The sequence below is a fragment of the Pan troglodytes genome, chromosome 4 (assembly GCF_028858775.2).
Source record: "Pan troglodytes isolate AG18354 chromosome 4, NHGRI_mPanTro3-v2.0_pri, whole genome shotgun sequence".
NCBI classification, from domain to species: Eukaryota; Metazoa; Chordata; class Mammalia; order Primates; family Hominidae; genus Pan; species Pan troglodytes.
Window position 1 is genome coordinate 40,042,550 of NC_072402.2, and position 7,220 is coordinate 40,049,769.

Consider the following 7,220-nt stretch of genomic DNA (forward strand, 5'->3'; position numbering starts at 1 on the left):
ATTGTACCGAGTGGTACTAAATTACAACATCATCTTCCTAGTTCACATAAACTCTTAGCCTGGTGTGAAGAAAGCACTCTGAAAGCTGTTGCTCTATTTAAGCATGAAAATCAGTGTTCTGAATAATTGTGTGAAGGAACAACAGTGGGTAGATGAAGGGGAGAGAAGGGAGGTGTGATTCTTTTAGGAATTAAATGCAGCTGAGTCGGAGCTCTGTGCCAGAAGCCGAACTATAAATCCAGTGACACAGCAGTGTGAGAAACAGCTCCCCCATCAAGCAAGGAGTGTTAGCTCTCTGGATGTGATGTGGTATCATTCTCTGCATGTCTTAATGTTGAAAGCCTAACGTAACCAGCTGAAAATAATTTTCAGTGCTAATTGGTGTTCATAGTAAATGCTGCTTATAGGTAATTTTGGTGCGGTTAAGTGTGGAGTCAGATGCTAGAGCAGGGCTTCTCAAATTTGAGTGTGCACAGAATCATGGGGAGCTTGTTAAAATTCAGATTCCTGGGTCCCACCTCCAGAGTTTCAGTGGGTGTGAGGCAGGCCCAGCATTATGAGGCAGGCTCAGCATTATGCAGGTTCACAGTGAGTCCAGGCCACACTTGGAGAAAAATCACGTGGGGAATATCCCAGGTAGGAATAACAGGTGTGTGGTGCAAACTGGGAACTTGCAGATGGCACAGGCTTCCCTCTGTGTTTCTTCTCTCTGCTTGCCATGGAGAGGGTAAAAATATATGTAGGGGTGGGTACCTGGGAAATATTACCAGAAACTTTGCTGGTTGAAGTTAAATGTCTCAAAGGCTTCATGAAAGATGGCTAAATTAAACATTATTTCTGGGTGTGTCTGTGAGAGTGTTTCTGAAAGAGACAAGCATTTGAATTGGTGGACTCAGTAAAATAGATGGCCTTCCACTATATGGGTCGACATCAACCAGTTTGTTTAGGGCCTTGCTATGGTTTGAATATTTGTGTCCCCTCGCAAATTTATGTTGGAGCTTAATCCCCAATGCAACAGTATTAAGAGGTGGGGCCTTGAGAAGGTGATTAGCCCATGAGGGATCCATCCTTATGAATGTTAACATCTTATAAAAGATATTGCCTCTCTGTCTCTTCCTCCATGTGAGACTCACAATTCATCCCCTCCAGAGGATTCAACAACAAGGCACCATCTTAGAAGCAGAGAGTAGCCCTCACCAGACACCAAATCTGCCAGTGCCTTGATCTTGGACTTCCCAGCCTCCAGAATTGTGAGCAGTAAATTTTACTGTTAATAAATAACTCAGCCTGTGGTATTTTTTTTATAGCAGCCCAAAGGATTAAGACAGGCTTGGGTAGAAAAAAAAAAAAGGCAGAGAAGAGAGGAATTCACCCCACCCACCGATTTTATTATTTTGCTTCACTGCTTGAGCTGGAACATGTTATCTTCTCCTGCTCTCAAACTGGAAGTTATACCATAGGCTTCCCTACTTTTCAGGCTTTGGACACAGGCAGAATGACACCATGGGCTTTCCTGGGGCTCCAACCTACCCATGGCAGACCCTGAGACTTCTCAGTGTCCATAACTGTGGGAGCTAATTTCTCACAATCATTCTCTCTCTCTCTCTCTCTTTCTCCCTCCCTCCCTCCCCCACTCCTTCTCTCTCTCTCTTCCTATATATAAATATATGTGTGTGTATCTATACTGTATATCTATACTGTATATATATGTATATACACACATACATACATATATACAAATTGATATGGTTTGTCCCCACCCAAATCTCATCTTGAATTCCCATGTGTTGTGGGAGGGACCTGGTGGGAGGTAATTGAATCATGGGGGCAAGTATTTCCCATGCTGTTCTCGTGATAGTGAATAAGTCTTATGAGATCTGATGCTTTTAAAAAGAGGAGTTCCCCTGCACACGTTCTCTAATTTTTCCCTGCCACTAACCATGTAAGATGTGACTTGCTTCTCCTTGCCTTCTGCCATGATTGTGAGACTTCCCCAGCCATGTGGAATTGTAAGTCCAATTAAAACTCTTTCTTTTGTAAATTCATCAGTCTTGGGTAAGTCTTTATCAGCAGCATGAAAATGGACTAATACACAAATATAGAGATGTATTATATATACATATGTGTATACAAAAGAGAGAGAGAGAGAGTGAGAGAGAGAAGGAAAGACAGAGAGAATGAGAGTGAGATTTATTATGAGGAATTGACTCATGTGATTATGGAGACTGAAAAATCCCATGATCTTCCATCTGCAAGCTGGAGACCTAGGAAAGCCAACCAGTGGTGTAATACACACACACACACACACACATACACACACATGCACACTCACATACATACTCACACATACACACACACACACACACACACTATCATGTTCTGAAGAGTAAAGGCTAGTTGTGCTACAGAGCATTCCATGTTCTAGATTCTCTCGACATTTTCCTTGCAATTCAAATCAATTCAATCGTGATTCATCCATTTATGGCTAGGATGCCACCCAGCTGAGGATGGGTACCTTCCACTGCATGACTTCAGGGAGCACATAATGAAAGGTAACCCATTACTAGTGATGGCATGAGTATACTATTGTTCTCAGTATTTCTCTACTACCCATGGGACTTTTTTTTATTATTATCATACTTTAAGTTTTAGGGTACATGTGCACAATGTGCAGGTTTGTTACATATGTATACATTGTGCCATGTTGGTATGCTGCACCCATTAACTCGTCATTTAACATTAGGTATATCTCCTAATGCTATCCCTCCCCTTCCTCCCACCCCATATCAGGCCCTGGTGTGTGATGTTCCCCTTCCTGTGTCCATGTGTTCTCACTGTTCAATTCTCACCTATGAGTGAGAACATGCGGTGTTTGGTTTTTTGTCCTTGTGATAGTTTGCTGAGAATGATGGTTTGCAGCTTGATCCATGTCCCTACAAAGGACATGAACTCATCCTTTTTTATGGCTGCATAGTATTCCATGGTGTATATGTGCCACATTTTCTTAATCCAGTCTATCATTGTTGGACATTTGGGTTGGTTCCAAGTCTTTGCTATTGTGAATAGTGCCGCAATAAACATACGTGTGTATGTGTCTTTATAGCAGCATGATTTATAATCCTTTGGGTATATACCCAGTAATGGGATGACTGGGTAAATGGTATTTCTAGTTCTAGATCCCTGAGGAATCGCCACACTAACTTCCACAATGGTTGAACTAGTTTACAGTCCCACCAACAGTGTAAAAGTCTTCCTATTTCACCACATCCTCTCCAGCACTTGTTGTTTCCTGACTTTTTAAAGATCACCATTCTAACTGGTGTAAGATGGTATCTCATTGTGGTTTTGATTTGCATTTCTCTGATGGCCAGTGATGATGAACATTTTTTCATGTGTGTTTTGGTTGCATAAATGTCTTCTTTTGAGAAGTATCTGTTCATACCCTTCACCCACTTTTTGATGGGGTTGTTTTTTTCTTGTAAGTTTGTTTGAGTTCATTGTAGATTCTGGATATTAGCCCTTTGTCAGATGAGTAGTTGCAAAAATTTTCTCCCATTCTGTAGGTTGCCTGTTCACTCTGACAGTAGTTTTTTTGCTGTGCAGAAGCTCTTTAGTTTAGTTAGATCCCATTTGTCAATTTTGGCTTTTGTTGTCCATTGCTTTTGGTGTTTTAGACATGAAGTCCTTGCCCATGCCTATGTCAGAACCAATGACAAAAACCACATGATTATCTCAATAGATGCAGAAAACGCCTTTGACAAAATTCAACAACCCTTCATGCTAAAAACTCTCAATAAATTAGGTATTGATGGGACATATCTCAAAATAATAAGAGCTATCTATGACAAACCCACAGCCAATATCATACTGAATGGGCAAAAACTGGAAGCATTCCCTGTGAAAACTGGCACAAGACAGGGATGCCCTCTCTCACCACTGCTATTCAACATAGTGTTGGAAGTTCTGGCCAGGACAATTAGGCAGGAGAAGGAAATAAAGGGTATTCAATTAGGAAAAGAGGAAGTCAAATTGTCCCTGTTTGCAGATGACATGATTGTATATCTAGAAAACCCCATCGTCTCAGCCCAAAATCTCCTTAAGCTGATAAGCAACTTCAGCAAAGTCTCAGGATACAAAATCAATGTGCAAAAATCACAAGCGTTCTTATACACCAATAACAGACAAACAGAGAGCCAAATCATGAGTGAACTCCCATTCACAATTGCTTCAAAGAGAATAAAATACTTAGGAATCCAACTTACAAGGGATGTGATGGCCCTCTTCAAGGAGAACTACAAACCACTGCTCAAGGAAATAAAAGAAGATACAAACAAATGGAAGAACATTCCATGCTCATGGGTAGGAAGAATCAATATCGTGAAAATGGCCATACTGCCCAAGGTAATTGATGGATTCAATGCCATCCCCATCAAGCTACCAATGACTTTCTTCACAGAATTGGAAAAAAATACTTTAAAGTTCATATGGAACCAAAAAAGATCGCGCATTGCCAAGTCAATCCTAAGCCAAAAGAACAAAGCTGGAGGCATCATGCTACCTGACTTCAAACTATACTACAAGGTTACAGTAACCAAAACAGCATGGTACTGGTACCAAAACAGAGATATAGACTAATGGAAGAGAACAGAGCCCTCAGAAATAATGCTGCATATCTACCACTATCTGATCTTTGACAAACCTGAGAAAAACAAGCAATGGGGAAAGGATTCCCTATTTAATAAATGGTGCTGGGAAAACTGGCTAGCCATATGTAGAAAGCTGAAACTGGATCCCTTCCTTACACCTTATACAAAAATTAATTCAAGATGGATTAAAGACTTACATGTTAGACCTAAAACCATAAAAACCCTAGAAGAAAACCTAAGGACTTTCTTTGATAATGGGGGGAGATTTTACTCTTATTTTCCAACTGCTAGTGCCTGCCTGCAGGATCTGCCTGACTCCTCACTCTCATATAGCACATGAGTTGGCTCTACTGTTTTCACTTTTCTACCACATGTACATTGGAGAGAAGAGTATTTTTTTCTGTCATCTAGTTATGTTGTGGGCTCAAGTTATAGATGATTTTATATATTCTCCTTGTTGATATGCATGGTTCTTGGAAGACGTGTGAAAAATTAGGATTTAGGAGTCCTGCCATTATTCTATGGGGATTTGGAAGTCCTGAATGAGCTTCTAATGTCAAGTTTCCTTAAAGCTTATAACAGTTGGAGCCAGACATGAGCTCTGAATAAAATCAATTGACTTTGACTCTAAGAAAATACTTATAGTGAGTCAAAGCATTTTAACCTACATCTGAGATGAAAATAAAGGTTACACAGATAGTGATGGATAGTTCTTAAAATGAGTATGGTTGTTATCTTATTTGTTTTTCTTCCTTCATATTTTGTTTCAAATTATTTGATAGCATTTCTAACTGACTATTGCATTAATGATGTTTTATTTTTAATATACTGCATTTCCATAGGGAAATCTTAGTTGCCTGCAGTCATGTGCTAATCTGTTCTGCCAATCAATCTAGGAAGCAATATAATATACTCTTTAAAACCTCTGAAACCTCAGCCCATGCCTCAGTTTAGTTGAAGGTAGCCATAGTGCAGGGCTAGGAAAAAAGAAACTTCTCATACATGCAAGCCAGAGCAATAATGTAATGAGAAGTCACCTGCAAATGGTTAATTTCATGTATTAACTTGACTGGGCTAAGGGATGCTCAGAGAGCGGGTCAATATTGTTTCTAAGTATGTCTGTATTGGTGTTTCTGGAAAGGATTAGCATTTAAGTTGATAGACTATGTAAAGAAGATCTGCCCTCACAAATGCAGGCAGGCATCATCCAATCCTTTGAGGGCCTAAATAGAAAAAAAAGGCAGAGAAGAGGTAAATTTGCTCTCTTTCGTTGAGTAGGGACATCCATTTTCTCTTGCCCTCAGACATGGGAGCTCCTGATTCTCAGGCCTTCAGACCCTGGGACTTACTCCACTAGTCTCCCAGTTATCAGGTCAGCTACACCATTGATTCCCCTGGCTCTCAGGCCTTTGGCCTTGGACTGGAATTTACACCAGTGGCCCCCTCATTCTCAGGCCTTTGAACTCATACTGAATTATAACACTAGCTGTCCTCGTTCTCTAGCTTGCTAATGGCATAGGGTGGGACTTGTTGGCCTACATAATCTGGTGAGCCAGTTTCTATAATAAATCTCCTCTTACATAGCTATATGTTTCCTACTGGTTCTGTTTCTCTGGAGAACCCTGAATAATACCTCACCTTAAATCCTTTCTGGAGAAAGATAGGAGTTTTAATCCATTCTTTAAAATTAATTTATTGATACTAAATATTCCTTCAGTTAAAAATATTTCTTATGCAGAAATTTAGAGAGTCACAAAGCCATTTAGAGAGAGATCTTCTCCTTCAAGCCCTCACTTTATGGCAAAGAATCTGAGGTCCAGTTACTTGTTCAAGGTTATATTACTAGTCAAAGGCAGATTCAGAAAGACTCTTAAGAAGTCAGGATAAAGGCAGGAAATACAGGAACTTAGCAAAGACATACATTCAGTAAGACAGGTCTGTGAGTTCCTCAAATTAGAGCTCAGAGCCAGAGGTGGAACGTCTATAAATAAGGCTTTCTCTGCCTTTTGTGTACCTCCAGGGACATGGGAATGTTGCACATTTTGTCTAAAATTACATCTCCCATCTCACTGTCTGTCCGGCTTTCTCCTCAAGGCTCCCTCTTCCTAAATTGATCACATATAGACATGATTTACGTTTTTAAATTTGCTCATGTGTACCGTTGCAGACTCTTTTATTGGGATAAAAATAGAAGCAGTCCTATTTGAGGCATTAAAATTAAATGACCCCATTAAGCCCAGCCAGTCCTTGTCAGCCTTATAAATCACTTTCAAAACATTGTAGAGTATCATTGGGATTTTAAGGAAAAATTTTCACTCAGGGCCATTAACAGAAGCAGTATTTCTTTTGTTCTCTTGTTTCTCCCTTGGCTTGAAAAATTCTTTGTGCTTTCCATCACATCATTGTGCTTCTAAATCAGCACATCAATTTCTGGCTATTGGCCCAGGAAAGATGTGCCTGAACACATTAGCCTGAGAGAATTTCATTGCATCACTGCACCAGAAGATTAAGTGGCCAGGATGACATCACGTGAAAAGCTGGAATAAGAACTATCCCCCTCCCTGACACCACAAC